The sequence below is a fragment of the Orcinus orca genome, chromosome 2 (genome assembly GCF_937001465.1).
Source record: "Orcinus orca chromosome 2, mOrcOrc1.1, whole genome shotgun sequence".
NCBI lineage: Eukaryota > Metazoa > Chordata > Mammalia > Artiodactyla > Delphinidae > Orcinus > Orcinus orca.
In genome coordinates this window covers 141299338-141315502 of record NC_064560.1, presented here as the reverse complement: position 1 = coordinate 141315502, position 16165 = coordinate 141299338, and the positions used below count along the sequence as shown (strand labels likewise).

Here is a 16165-nt window from a genome sequence, read left to right as displayed (position 1 = left end):
ATCTAATACTTTAAACCACATCTAGCCTTTCGAGCATGTATAGTTAGAATGATGTTTGATAGCAGTTGAATGACTTCGGGAATAAAGTAAATTGCTTGTATCAGAATTTTTTTTTTTTTTTTTTTTTTCTGTACGCGGGCCTCTCACTGTTGTGGCCTCTCCCGTTGTGGAGCACAGGCTCCGGACGCGCAGGCTCAGCGGCCATGGCTCACGGGACCAGCCGCTCCGCGGCATGTGGGATCTTCCCGGACCGGGGCACGAACCCGTGTCCCCTGCATCGGCAAGTGGACTCTCAACCACTGTGCCGCCAGGGAAGCCCTGTATCAGCATTTTTAATCTTACTTTTTCCTATTTGGAAATCATAATTTCCATTTAAAATTTGAAATAGCATTATCATTGCTTTATAAACATTCATTCATTCATTTTTCAAATGGTTATTCAGAGCCTACTTCATGCTGGTTATTATGAGGCATTAAAGAAAGAAGAATAAGTTGTATTACTACCTTTACAAATCTTATTACCTGACAAATAAAGATACACATGTATATATATACAAACATATTCATACGCAGAAAGCCAAAAGTAATAAGGTACAGTGTGCTATGGTTATGAAAAGGAAGAATTGATTATTTATAGCTGTGACAGATTATTTATTAAAACGTTACCATGTGGGACTTCCCTGGTGGCGCAGTGGTTGAGAGTCCGCCTGCCGATGCAGGGGACACGGGTTCGTGCCCTGGGCCGGGAAGATCCCACATGCTGCGGAGCGGCTGGGCCCGTGAGCCATGGCTGCTGGGCCGGGCATCTGGAGCCTGTGCTCTGCAACGGGAGAGGCCACAACAGTGAGAGGCCCATGTACCCCACCCCCCAGAGAAAAAAGTTACTGAAATATTAAATGTTTTAACAGCCACTTTATAGTGTATTTTTGGGATATCAGGTCAGAATCCTAGTCATAGTCTTCAGAGAGCCAGACGGCCAGGAGAAAGGAGCAGGGAACATCATCAAAGTTATTTGCCTTTATATCAGCTACTAATATGGTGCCTTAAGACAGAGAGTATGGGTCTTAAAATTGGAGATAATACTTCAAAAAGAAACTTAGAAGATGGCTATGTAGTCTTGAAGGGTGAATGTTTCTAAGATAGCCTTCTGAGAATCTATTGCTAGTAACATGGGAGTTAAGGCATGTTTTGGGTTTGAGAGACCAGAGAAGGACCATGACTATAATCAAACATCACAAACTAGAAGAGAAGAGAGGGGAAGAAAGAGGATGGAACACTTATCAGGCTGCCCATGGATCCCTGGGTAGGGGAAGGCCTGAGTGTTTACATAGCAGATACCCTCCTGCTCTGTCCTGTAATGTAGGTGCCTGAAATCTGGGGCCTAGAGCCTGGGGAATGACTGATATGATGACCTAAGTCGTAGTTTACTTAGAACAGTCTGTTTATGCCTGTTGCCCAGCATAATTATATATAGCCCTTTCACTGTCCAAAGTGAGTTTGAATGATAATATGGGCATCCTTCCAAGTGATACCACAGAGAAAGTTAAAGATGTGGCTAGAGTCTGGGTAGAAGGGCAGCCCTCATGATTTGCCAGAACTGAATCTTCATAGTGTTGCTTTTGTCTAATCCCATGGTAAAGTAAGACCATTAAGCCTTATCCGGACTGGGGGATATTCTGTGGTCAGTGTTGGGAAAGCAAGAGATACCCAAGGAGAGGCAAGAAAATTGTCCATTTCACAGACTCATCAACTGGTCCCCTGGAAAACCTGGGGAAGATATCAGCATTTTTCTGTGTGTTGGAACTACTGCTGTGAAAATCCTACTCACACCATAGATAGGGTTCCCATCTAATTAATAAGTGAAAATACAGCGGGATATTTATGTTTTCCTTTTACTTATTCCTCAGACCTTCCAGTGCCTAAATTAGGGGGCCAAAAGCAAAAGGTGATTGTAAAACATTGTGTCTTCCCAGCTTTGCTTTCTCAAAGCCTGGATTTACTGAGATCATGCCAAGGATGTTTGAGGATCGTGAAAACAGAGGGGAGCAAGTTAGCTGACACTAATAAAAAATCTGTGGGAGTAAAGAGGGTTCAGAGAAAAGTGGACTCCCAAACTGTTTGGTGGAAGCACCCTAAGGATATTTATCTGATAAACATTATAGAAAACTCCTGCATTGTGTGCATAGGGAGGCTGGGTTTCTATGAATTTCTGGATTTCTGAGGCACAGAAGTTGAGCTGTGTAGGAACGATGTAGTCAAGGCATTTAAACAGAAGCCACTGAGGACTGAGGACCACAGGAGCCCCTTTCTACCTTGGTGTGCCCAGTTTCAATGAACAGGGATCCCTGGATGGAGGGCACAGCACGTGAAGTTGGCTTTTTAGGATCAATCATATTTAGATACACAGGGAGGAGGGAACGCAGGGCACAAAAACCCAAAGCAGGAAATCTCATGATGTGAAAGAAAAATGGTCAAATATTTAAATTGTTTCACAAGTCCCTCATGATTGACTTATTCTTCAGACTTAACTGCTGATACTCTGCTCAACCACACCCATCCCTCAGCTTGGAATATTCCTTTTGTCCGTTCTCATTTCACCTGACTAACATCTATTGAATCTTACAGTCCAGATTATACATAATTTTCACAAAGTTTAACGTCCAGTGGCTTGGTAAAGCACTCTGTTGTTATACACTGTCATTGCACACTTGCGCAATATATTTGTGTTGTGCTTACCACAATTGTATTTAAATTTTTGAGTAATTAATTTTCTTAATATCTGTCTCTTGCTAGATTCTAATTTCCACTGGCTCAGAAACTGTGTCATCAATGAATCCTCAGTACCTAGTACAGGGTCTGGCTCAAAGTACGTGTTCAATAACTATGTCTTGGATGAATGAATTAATTAGGCTGAAACATGAGGTATGCTATAGGAGGTTCTGGGAGATTAGACTCGAGAGATAGGCTGGAATAAAATTTTGGAGTGTTCTGAATACAAGCCAGTGGAGTTTGGCCTTTTTCTAGGCCCTGAAGAACCTTTGAAAGTTTTCAGAGTACAGAGTGTCCTACCCACATTCAAACAGTTGGTCGGAAAGTTGCTCTTGGTAAACAGTTTCGAATTGTGCACAGAATACCCATGAGCTGTTGATAGTCATATGTTGATAAGGCAGGAAAACGGAGTGGAGGGAGAAAGGAAGGTATTGACTTTTATGGAATCATGTTTCTTTACCTCAAGCAACAGGTCCAGACCACCAGCAAAGTAAAAGGAAAAAAATGTCCCTAGAGAGTCTCTGTGAAAGAACTATTTTCTCTGAAGTTAGCTCTGTCTAAAACTGACAAATTTTGGCAAAATAGAAGTGACTTAGCAGTTGATTTCCTATAGTAGTGGTTCGGCTTTTAGTAGAGTGTATGGAGTAGAAGGTGACTCTGATCTTTCCAAGCAGGTAGCAGTGCTGCATCCTCAGTGCTACACAGCCTAGTCTCAGTTCTTTTGACCTTATCTGCTGGTGGCCGTCAGCATGCTTAATATCTTTGTTAATGAGGTCCTAACAGTACTCACCACGCATGAACTACTAGGATCTAATTATTGCAAGTATCCCATCCAGTGACTTTTTTGACAGTACTTAGTTGGTTCCGTAGACCCAGATTAAAGCAGGATAAGGGCCTGATTTTTCTAGTTCCAATAAAAGTCCAACTCTGAGTGTCATATCCTTTTACTCTCATGGTGTAAATGACCTCACTTCTTAGGGTTCAAAGAAATTGACAGAGAAATGTGGAGAGCAAAGGAAGGTGAGTTAGGCCCATTTGTCCAGAGCTACACATGCCTCAGCCACCCTCACGTCTTCTTGGAAACTGTCTCCAGGCCTTTAAAAGTTGCATAGAATAAAAAACAAAAACAAGAAGGAGTGGTAATAATTTAAATATGAAAAATAATAATAGCTATTACTAAGTGCTTATGCTGCAGCAGATGCTTTAAATACCTTTTGTAGATTTCTTATTTGATACTTACAATAATCCTTTGAGGTGGGTGCTGTCTCCATGTCATACATGAGGAAACTACAGCTCAGAGAAATGATTAGGCCTTGCTTGGAGCCAGACCTAGGCCTCTTTAGTTCATAACTCTGTGGATGGGCAGGAAGAAGAAAGGGTGGAGTGTGTGGCCCTTGATCCTCAATCATCTTTAGGGAAGATTGAGGATATGATTAAGAGAATAACTTTCTTTTGAGGTCACCAAATATAAATTAAACACTGAAAAGGAAAACTCAGCAAGAGTTACGAATCTATTATCAAGTGATACTGAGTATGAGATATGCTGTGGGCTGTAGTATTTGGATGGGTTGACAAGAGGGAACAAGGTGTCTGCTTCCCATGGGGGTGAGTTGGGATCAGAGAGAAGAGGAGGAATACATGAGAGAATAAATGTGTCCAGCTGAGATGGAAGGGACAGGCGTTGGGGGCGGGGGGCTGCAGTTGCTAAATAGGGGAATTGGGTGTTAGGTCATGGGACTTGGAATGTGAAGCTAAGGAATTTGGGATATATAAAGTAGTTAACCAGAGTTACTAAGATAATTTAAGCAAGGAAGTAACTGGTGAAAAAAATGTGTTTGGAAAAATAATTGGCAGCACAGGTTAAAGTGGGCAGAGGGACTTTAGGAAACAAGTGAGGTAGCTGCTACAACCAACCATGAACAAAAGGGAGAAGATTGGAAAAAGATGCACACAGAGGAAATGGAAAGGAAGGGATAGGTAGAGAGATGTTATGAATCTTTATTTAGCTTGAGAATTCTACCAGTACTATATAATTACTACCTTAAATTAAGAATACTAGGGAACTAAGTAATTTATGGCACAAATAGCACCTTTGAATTACTAGTAAACTTTTCAACTTGTTACTTTCTTTAACATAAATCATTATTTAACTTTTATAGCTACAGTGTACTAAAAAGTTTCTAGGTACTCTACAAATCATACAATTCCACATGATTGCTACTTGGATGGATTGCAAATTGGCCGAGCTTTTTGTTCTGCGTTTTGGGTTCTCTACTCTCAATCAAGAAACCTTTGAGAGAGGGAAATTTATCTGGAGGACTCATGTCTTCCACAATATAGAGGCTTATTATGATGTTAAAAAGAATCAAGGTCTAAGTGATCATCTAAAAATAAAACAATTTCATTTTCTGCTTAAATGATGATTTGTTGAGAATTATGCTGCTGTTACTTGAAGCTGGCACAAGCAGCTGTATCACCATTTGCATCGTTTCTTGTGCAAAACGCTAGGGATCAAATTCTGGTTTAAAGCTCAGCCTAGAGAAACACGTTTAGTTTATTAAATGTAAACAGAGGCCAAGTTATAGGGAAGCTGAAAGGAAAACAATAAGCTCAACTGGAACACATGCTGACTCCAGGAAGGATGAAAGGCTGCCTATGTTTCAGCAAATCTGGTCAGGGATGGCTTGGGAAGGGACAGTGTCTGGGTCACTTCAGAGTTCGCTTTTTCTGTTTATTTTTTAAGCAGTGCAAGTGCCGCTTCCTGTTTCGTACACTTCCTTGAAGTCCCTTTGAACTTTCACATGGCTTATATTCACTTACAAGGGTTCATTTACTCAACAAGAATTTTTGAGGCCACTGTTTGTAGAACCCTCTTAGGTGTAGGCATTGGAAGGGTTATGTGAGGAGTAGAAGAAACAGTTCCTGTGTATGGAAAACTCTAAGAAAGCAGGTTTCCAAAAAAAACTTTAAAAGAGAGAATCAAAAATAACATGGACCATGACATGAAGGCAAATAAGGATAAAAGAAACCAAAGCTGTGAACTGGGATCAGCTGCCTATACTAGCTGGGCCTTAAAATTATCATCTAAACACTAGAGAATCTTAAAACTCCCATGGTTATGTAAAATTTGCAATTTGGGTTAATGGTCAGTGTAGAAATTGTTTTAACAAATTTTTTTTTCTGAAGTCGGTGAAAATTCATGAGTTAGTATTATTTAGAGAAACTTTGAAGATTTTATACTGTTCATCTAAACAACCAAGTTTAGTTATTTTTTTTTCCTATTGCAACTGAAGTTCAGTAAATGAATGATATTGTTATATATATTATCTATATATGCTATAAACCCCACAGGACAGTATTATAACTTTGTTTTAAATAGTCCTGTATATTTTAAATAAGGTAAAAAAATACTCTATTATATTTACCCACGTATTTATAATTTACAGTGTTCTTCATTCATTCCTAAAGACCCAGTCTTCCTTTTGGTATCATTTCCCTTCAGCTTGATGAATTTCCATTAGCATTTTCTTTAGTGTAGTTCTGGTGGCAATGAATTGCTGTTTTTCATTCACCTAAAAGGTTATTTCATCTTCATTTTCACTTGATAATTCTTTTAGATATAGAATTTCAGGTTGACAGTTCTCTTTCTTCTATCAGTCATCTTGAATATTTGATATCTATAGGACTCTAATCCCAATCAAAATCCCAGCAAGTCATTTTGTGGATATCAACAACCTGATACTAAAGTTTATATGGAAAGGCAAAAGAACCAGAATACCCAGCACATATTGAAGGGGAAGAGCAAAGTCAGAACTGACCATGCCTGTCTTCACGACATACTGTAAAGCTACAGTAATCAAGATAGGGTGGTACTGTGAAAGAATAGACAAGTATATCAATGGAACAGAACAGAAGACACAGAAATAGACCCTGACATATAGAATCAACTGATCTCTGGCAAAGAGGCAAAGACAGTTCAATGGAGAAAGGGTAGTCGTCTCAACAAATGGTGCTAGAACAACTGGACGTACACATGCAAAAAAATGAATCTAGACACAGAACTTACCTTTTCCACAGGAATTAACTCAAAATGGATAGTAGACTTAAATGCAAAATGCAAGATTATAAAACTCCTAGAAGATAACATAGGAGAAACTCTAGGTGTCCTTAGGTCTGGCAGTGACCTATCTGATAATAGCAAAAGCATGATCCCTGAAAGAAAGAGTTGATAAGCTGGACATCATTAAAATAGGAAAATGTTTTGTCTGCAAAGACACTGTTAAGAGAATGAAAAGACAAACCAGAGACTGGAAGAAAATCTTTGCATCTTTGCAAAACATATATCTGATAAAGGACTGGTATCCAGAATACCCAAAGAGCTCTTAAAACTCAACAAGGAGAACACAAACAACCCACTTTAAAATGGGCAAAAGATCTGAGCAGACATCTTACAAAGAAGATATACATTTGACAGATATGCATATGAAGAAATGCTCAACATCATTGTTATTCGTTTCTGGTGGGAATGCAAATGGTACAGCCACTTTGGAAGACAGTTTGGTAGATTCTTGTAATACTAAACATACTCATAAGATGATCCAGCAGTTGTGCTCCTTAGCATTTACCCAAATGAGTTGAAAACTTACTTTCACACAAAAACCTGGATGTTTATAGCAACTTTACTCATAATTATCAAAACTTGGAAGCAACCAAGATGTCCTTCAATAGGTGAATAGGTAAACTGGTACATCAATCAAATGGAATATTAGTAAGCAATAAAAAGTGAGCTATTAAGCCATGAAACACATGGAAGAAACTTAAATGCATATTGCTAAGTAAAAGAAGCCAGTCTGAAAAGGTTACATACTGTATGATGTTCTGGAAAAGGCAAAAACTATAGAGACAGTAAAAAAGATCAGTGGTTGCAAACAGTTTAGAATGAGAGAGGGAGGGATGAATAGGTAGAGTACAGGAGAATTTTAGGGTATTAAAACTATTGTGTATGATACAGTAATGGTAGATACATGTCACTATACATTTATCAAAACCCATAGACTATAAAACACAAAGAATGAACCATGATGTAAGCTATGGACTTAAGTTAATAATGATGTCTCTATATTAGCTCATCAATTGCAACAAAAATGCTACATCAATGCAAGATGTTAATAATAGGGAAAACTGGAGGTGGGGGGTTTATAGAAACTCTGTACTTTCCACTCAGCTTTCTCTAATCCTAAAACTGCTCTAAAAAAAAAAAACCTAATACTGCTCTGAAAAATAAAGTCTAATGATAATAATAATAAAAAAAGAAATTGAAATATACCTAATAGGAATTACCAAGACAAAAAGAGAAAGAATATAAATCACAATATGAGGGGACCTTCAAGATGGTGGAGGAGTAAGACGTGGAGGTCCACTTCCTCACCAAAAATACATCAAAAATACATCTACACGTGGAACAAATCCTACAGAACACCTACTGCACACTGGCAGAAGAACTCAGACTTCCCAAAAGGCAAGAAAATCCTCACGTACCTGGGTAGGGCAAAAGAAAAAAGGAAAAACAGAGACAAAAGAATAGGGATGGGACTTGCACCTCTGGGAGGGAGCTGTGAAGGAGGAAAAGTTTCCACATACTAGGAAGGCCCTTCACTGGCAGAGATGGGGGTTGGGGGGTGGGGGAAACTTCAGAGACACAGAGGAGAGCGCAGCAACAGGGGTGCAGAGGGCAAAGTGGAGAGATTCCCACACAGAGTATCAGTGCTGACCGGCACTCACCAGCCTGAGAGGCTTGTCTGCTCACCCACCAGGGTGGGTGGGGGCTGGGAGCTGAGGCTCAGCCTTCAGAGGTCAGAACCCAGGGAGAGGACTGGGGTTGGCTGCGTGAACACAGCCTGAAGGAGGCTAGTGCACCACAGCTAGCTGGGAGGGAGTCTGGGAAAAAGTCTGGACCTGCCTAACAGGCAAGAGACCATTGTTTTGGGGTGCGTGAGGAGAGGGGATTCCTTCCCTGACTGCCCACAGAAGGCAGAGCACCACCCAAACGAACTCCAGAGATGGGCACGAGCTGCAGCTATCAGCTTGGACACCAGAGACAGGCATGACACCCTACCACCACTGCTGCAGCCACCAAGAATCCTGTGCGCAAGCAGAGGTCACTATCCACATGTGCCCCCACCCCCCACAAGCCTGTGCAGCCCGCCACTGCCAGGGTCCTGTGATCTGGGGACAACTTCCCTGGGAGAACACACAGCATGCCTCAGGCTGTTGCAAAGTCATGTTGGTCACTGCTGTTGCAGGCTTGCCCCGCATTCCAATTATAACTACCATACCCCTCCCTCCCCCCCGGCATGAGTGAGCCAGAGCCCCCTAAACAGCCGCTGCTTTAACCTCATCCTGTCTGAGCAGGAACAGATGCCTGAGGGCAACCTACATGCAGAGGTGGGGCCAAAGGCAAAGCTGAACCCCAAGAGCTGTGTGAACAAGGAAGAGAAAGGGAATTTTCCCTGTGCAGCCTCAGGAGCAGTGGATTGAATCCCAACAGTCAACTTGAGGTACCACGCATCTGTGAAATACCTGATTAAACAACAAGTCAACCCAAAATTGAGGAGGTGGACTTTGGGAGCAACTGTAGACTTGGGACTGACTGGTCTGCGACTGACTGGTTTCTGATTTTTATATTTATCTTAGTATAGTTTTTAGTGCTTGTTATCACTGGTGGATTTGTTTATTGGTTTGGTTGATCTCTCCCTTTTTTATTATTACTTTTTTATTTTAATTATTTTTTTTTGTTGTTATTATTATTTTCTTTCTCCTTATCTCTCTTTTCTTCTGAGCCATGTGGCTGACACGTTCTTGCTGCTCCAGCCTTGTGTCAGGCATGAGCCTCTGAGGTGGGAGAGCCGAGTTCAGGATATTGGACCACCAGAGACCTCTCAGCCCCATGTAGTATCAATTGGCGAGACTTCCCCTAGATATCTCCGTCTCAATGCTAAGACCCAGCTCCACCCAAAGCCAGCAAGCTCCAGTGCTGGACGCCCCATGCCAAACAACTAGCAAGACAGGAACACAACACCACCCATTAGCAGAGAGGCTGTCTAAAATCATAATAAGTTCACAGACACCCCAAAAACACCACAGGATGAGATCCTGCACACCAGAAAGACATGATCCAGCTCCATCCACAAAAACACAAGCCCCAGTGCCCTCCACCAAGAAGCCTAAAAACCCACTAAACCAACCTTACCCACTGAGGGCAGACACCAAAAGCAATGGAAACTACGAACCTGCAGCCTGCGAAAAGGAGACCCCAAATACAGTAAGTTAAGCAAAATGAGAAGATGGAGAAATACGCAGCAGATGAAGGAAAAAGGTAAAAACCCACCAGACCAAACAAATGAAGAGGAAATAGGCAGTCTACCTAAAAAAGAATTCAGAGTAATGATAGTAAAGATGATCCAAAATCTTGGGAAAAGAATGGGGAAAATACAAGAAATAAAAAGGACCTAGAAGAACTAAAGAGCAAACAAACAATCATGAACAACACAATAAGTGAAATTAAAAATTCTCTAGAAGGAATCAATAGCAGAATAACTGAAGAAGAACGGATATGTGACCTGGAAGATAAGATAGTGGAAATAACTACCACAGAGGAGAATAAAGATAAAAGAATGAAAAGAATTGAGGACAGTCTCAGAGACGTCTGGGACAATATTAGATGCACCAACATTTGAATTATAGGGGTCCCAGTAGAAGAGAAAAAGAAAGGGTCTGAGAAATTTGAAGAGATTATAGTTGAAATCTTCCCTAACATGGGAAAGGAAAGAATCAAGTCCAGGATGTGCAGAGAGTCCCATAAAGGATAAATCCAAGGAGAAACACGTCAAGACTCATATTAATCAAGCTATCAAAAATTAAATACAAAGAAAAAATATTAAATGCAGCAAGGGAAAAGCAAAAAATAACATACAAGGGAATCCCCATAAGAATAACAGCTGACCTTTCAGCAGAAACTCTGCAAGCCAGAAGGGAGTGGCGGGACATATTTAAAGTGATGAAAGGGAAAAACCTACAACCAAGATTACTCTACCAGCAAGGATCTCATTCAGATTTGATGGAGAAATTAAAACTTTTACAGATAAGCAAAAGCTAAGAGAATTCAACACTACCAAACCAGCTCTACAACAAACGCTAAAGGACCTCTCTAGGCAGGAAACACAAAAGAAGGAGAAGACCTACAAAAACAAAAACAAAACAAGAAAATGGTAAAAGGAACATACATGTCGATAATTACCTTAAATGAAAGTGGATTAAATGCTCCAACCAAAAGACATACACTGGCTGAATGGACAAAAAAACAAGACTCATATACATGCTGTGTACAGGAGACCCACTTCAGACGTATGGACACATACAGACTGAAAGTGAGGGGATGGAAAAAGATATTCCATGCAAATGGGAATCAAGAGAAAGCTGGAGTAGCAATTCTCATATCAGACAAAATAGACTTTAAATGAAGACTATTACAAGGGACAAAGAAGGACACTACATAATGATCAAGGGATCAATCCAACAAAAAGATATAACAATTGTAAATATTTATGAACCCAACGTAGAAGCACCTCAATACATAAGTCAAATGATAACAGCAATAAAAGGGGAAATCAACAGTAATACAATCATACTAGGGGACTCTAACACCCTACTTTTACCAATGGATAGAGCATCCAAAATGAAAATAAATAATGATACAAAAGCTTTAAATGACACATTAAACAAGATGGACTTAATTGATATATATAGGACATTCCATCCAAAAACAACAGAATACACTTTCTTCTCAAGTGCTCATGAAACATTCTCGTGGATAGATCAAATCTTGGGTCACAAATCAAGCCTGGTAAATTTAAGAAAATTGAAATTGTATCAAATATCTTTTCCGACCACAACGCTATGAGACTAGACATCAATTACAGGAAAAAAACTGTAAAAAATACAAACAATTGGAGGCTAAACAATATGCTAGTAAATAACCAAGAGATCACACAGGAAATCAGAAAATACCTATAAAACATGACAGTGAAAACATGATGACCCAAAACCTATGGGGTGCAGCAAAAGCAGTTCTAAGCAGGAAATTTATAGCAGTACAATCCTACCTCAAGAAACAAGAAAAATCTCAAAGAAACAACCTAACCTTACACCTAAAGCAATTAAAGAAAGAAGAAGAAAAACTCCCAAGGTCGCAGAAGGAAAGAAATCAGAAAGATCAGATCAGAAATAAATGAAACAGAAATGAAGGAAATAGTAGCAAAGATCAATAAAACTAAAAGCTGATTCTTTGAGAAGATAAACAAAACTGATAAACCATTAGCCAGACTCATCAAGAAAAAAAGGGAGAAGACTCAAATCAATAGAATTAGAAATGAAAAAGGAGAAATAACAACTGACTGCAGAAATACAAAGGATCATGAGAGATTACTACAAGCAACTCTGTGCCAATAAAATGGACAACCTGGAAGAAATGGACACATTCTTAGAAAAGCACAACGTTCTGAGACTGAACCGGCAAGAAATAGAAAATATAAGCAGACCAATCACAAGCACTGAAATTGTGACTGTGATTAAAAATCTTCCAACAAACAAAAGCCCAGGACCTGATGGCTTCACAGGCAAAGTCTATCAAATATTTAGAGAAGAGCTAACACCTATCCTTCTCACACTCTTCGAAAATATAGCAGAGGGAGGAACACTCCCAAAACTCATTCTACAAGGCTACCATCACCTTGATACCAAAACCAGACAAAGCTGTGACAAGAAAAGAAAACTAAAGACCAATATCACTGATGAAATGGATGCAAAAATCCTCAACACAGTACTAGCAAAGAGAATCCAACAGCACATTAAAAGGATCATACACCATGATCAAGTGAGGTTTATCCCAGGAATGCAAGGGCTCTTCAAAATATGCAAATCAATCAGTGTGTGATACACCATATTAACAAACTGAAAGATAAAAACCATATGATCATCTCAATAGATGCAGAAAAAGCTTTCAGCAAAATTCAACACCCATTTATTAAAAACTCTCCAGAAAGTAGACATAAAGGGAAATTACCTCCACATAATAAAGGTCATATATGACAACCCCACAGCCAACATTGTTCTCAGTGGTGAAAAACTGAAACCATTTCCTCTAAAATCAGGAACAAGACAAGGTTGCCCCACTCACCATTATTATTCAACGTAGTTTTGGACATTCTGGCCACAGGAATCAGAGAAGAAAAAGAAATAAAAGGAATTCAAATCAGAAAAGAAGTAAAGCTGTCACTGTTTGCAGATGACATGATACTATACCTAGAGAATCCTAAGGATGCTACCAGGAAACTACAAAAGCTAATCAATGATTTGATAAAGTAGCAAGATACAGAATCAATGCACAGAAGTCTCTTGCATTCCTATACACTAATGATGAAAAATCTGAAAGAGAAATTAAGGAAACACTCCCATTTACCACTGCAACAAAAAGAATAAGCTTGTACTTTGCGGCTGTGAGGATCTTTTCCTCCACACTATTCACGGTGAAGAGTCTCAGCACGCGGACGTTGTTCTGCTGGCCGATGCGGTGGATGTGGTCTTGTGCTAGCAGGTCCTAAGGAGGATTCCAGTCGCTGTCAAAAATGACCATGGTATCAGCTGCCGGGAGATTTAAGCCCAGGCCTCCAGCTCTTGTGCTCAGCAAGAAAATGAAATACCGGGACAGAGGTTGATTGAATTTCTTCAGCAAAGCAGCATGATCTTCAGAATTGGTGGTGCCATCAAGGCGCAGGTAAAGGAAGTTCCGAAAAGCAAAATAATCCTCCATGATGGTCATGAGAGACGTCATCTGGCAGAAAAGCAGGACGCGGTGATCAGTCGTTCTCAATGTTGGTAGGATACGATCAAGTAGGTCAAACTTCCTGAGGCCCGATGCAGCTCAGACCCATTGATGACCCCATTTGAAAAGCCCAGGTGTTCAGCAAAGGATTCCTCAATGTGCTGAAACATATATGCATGATTGCAGACTTTTCTCAACTGCATGATAGCGTTCATAAATGTCTTAGCACCTCCTTTCCCCTTCTTATCTTTCTCCGAACTATCTGTGAGAAGGATCCCTTTGACTTGCATATGGCGATACAGAATCTTCTGCAGAGCTGACATGTCACACTTGATCACATATTCAACTTTTTCTGGAAGCTGGGATTCAACTTCTTTCTTCAGTCTCCTCAGTAAAAATGGTCTCAACACCTTATGCAGATGCCTGATGATCAATATAGTTTCTTCTTCATTTAAGTCCACTCTCTCTCCAGTCATGGCAAATGGAGCATTAAACCACTGCTCAAACACGCTGCAGCTCTTAAAAATTGTAGGAAGGAGGAAGTTGAGGAGGGCCCAGAGTTCCGGGAACTTATTCTGCAGGGGGATCCCAGTCAAGAGGATCCTTCTGGGGGCCACATAGTGAGTGTTCAGGACCTGAGTCAGCTTGCAGTGGTGATTCTTCATTTGGTGGCCTTCGTCCACTATCATGTATTTCCACCGAGTCTTTGCAAGAATGTGCTTGTCTTTAAAATGTACTCATAAGTAGTCAGGAGGGCATTGAATTTGCCACTCCGTAACTGGGGACAAGGGAGCGACGCATGGCGGGGTGCCCTTGTAAGGAATTTTCACCACAGAAGGAGCCTTTGTCAAATTCATACGTCCAGTTAGAGTCGAAAGGGGGACAATGATGAGATAGGGGCCATTGAGTCTTTTGTGATCCATCAGATAAGTGATGAGTGCAATGGTCTGTATTGTCTTTCCCAGCCCCATTTCATCGGCAAAGATTCTGTTCAAATTGTTATCATACAGAGAAACCATCCATTCCAGGCCCTGGAGCTGATAATGCTTCAGGGTCCCATTGAAGAGGAGGGCCGACTGTTTCTCCACCCTTTCAGAGATGGCATGGGCCACGGTGAAGTAGGACTGGGAGCCCCTGGCACTGTATTGCATGCTGTGCTCATCGTCCACGTAGCAGACATTAGTATTAAAGAAAAAAAGAACTAGACAGGTAGCCCTCATGAACATATACACAGATGAGTTCCTAAAAATTGAATCCAGTTATATATTAAAAGGGTAATACAACATGATCAAGTGAGGTTTATTCAAGGAATGCAAGGTTGATTTAACATTCAAAAATAAATGTTAATATAAAAAGGGGGAAATTCGTATGCTACTTCAATAAATGAAGAGTGAACACTATACAAAATTTAACCCTTACTCATGATTTTAAAATAACTTTAAAACTGGAACAGTAGGGAACTACTTCAGTCTTAAAAAAAGGCATCTATGGAAAAACTTGTGGCTAATATTATATTTAATCATTAAATATTAAATGCTTTTCCCTTAAAATCAGGAACAATATGAATATGTCTACTCTTACTACTTGTTTCAACATTGTATTGGAGGTTTTAGCTGTTACAATAAGGCAAGATTTTTTTTTAAATTGGAGTATAGCTGATAATGTTATGTTAGTTTCTGTTGCATAGCAGTGAGTCAGTTATACATATACATATGTCCACTCTTTTTTAGATTCTATTCCCATACAAGGCAATTTCAAAAAAGGCATAAACTTAGGAATGGAAGAAGTAAAACTGTTGTGTTTTTTTTGGACAACATGACTGTTTATGTAGAAAATTCTTAGAAATCGATAAAACAGTTATTAAAAGTAATAAATGAAGTTATCAAGTTTGTAGGATAAAAGTTAACTGCATTTTTATATACTGACATCAAACAATTGGAAACAATTAGAAAATGAGATTATTGAAGTTGAATTAATTATTCATTATTAAAGAAATGTAATAACATTCATTTATGACCTTACACTAAAACTCACAAAATATTGCTTAGAGAAATTATAGATACTCTAACTAAATGGAACAATGTACCATGCTCATGGACTGGAAAACTTCATATTGTTAAAATATCAATTCTTCCAACATTGATCTTTAAATTCTATGCAATTCCAACAAAATATAGCAAGAGTTTTTGGAAATTGATAAGCTAATTCTAAAATTTATATGAAAATTTAAATGACCTAGAATAGTCAAAATAATTTTTTAAGGGCGAATTTGGAGATCTTATATTTTCTGATTTAAAGATATGCTGTAAACTACAGCAATTAAGACATTGGAGTATTGTCAAGAGGATAGGCACATAGATCAATGAAACAGTAGAAAGCACAGGAATAGTCCACAAATACATGGTCAATTGATTTTCAACAAAAATGTCAAGACAATTCAATGGGGGAAAAGTCTTTTCAAACAAATGATGCTGAATCAATTAGAAAGATATATTTTTAAATAGGAACATTATTAGCC

The 16165-nt window shown here is 39.5% G+C and overlaps 1 pseudogene across 1 annotated transcript in view; it reads right to left on the bottom strand.

Annotated features, from left to right (window-relative positions):
- LOC101288984 (probable global transcription activator SNF2L2) overlaps positions 1 to 14810 on the bottom strand; it is a 68394-nt pseudogene extending 53584 nt beyond the window's left edge. Inside the window, exon 1 of the transcript XR_004483419.2 lies at positions 13285 to 14810. The product of XR_004483419.2 is annotated as a probable global transcription activator SNF2L2 (transcript). The remainder of the gene's footprint in view (positions 1 to 13284) is intronic.
- Between the last annotated feature and the right edge of the window lie 1355 nt (positions 14811 to 16165).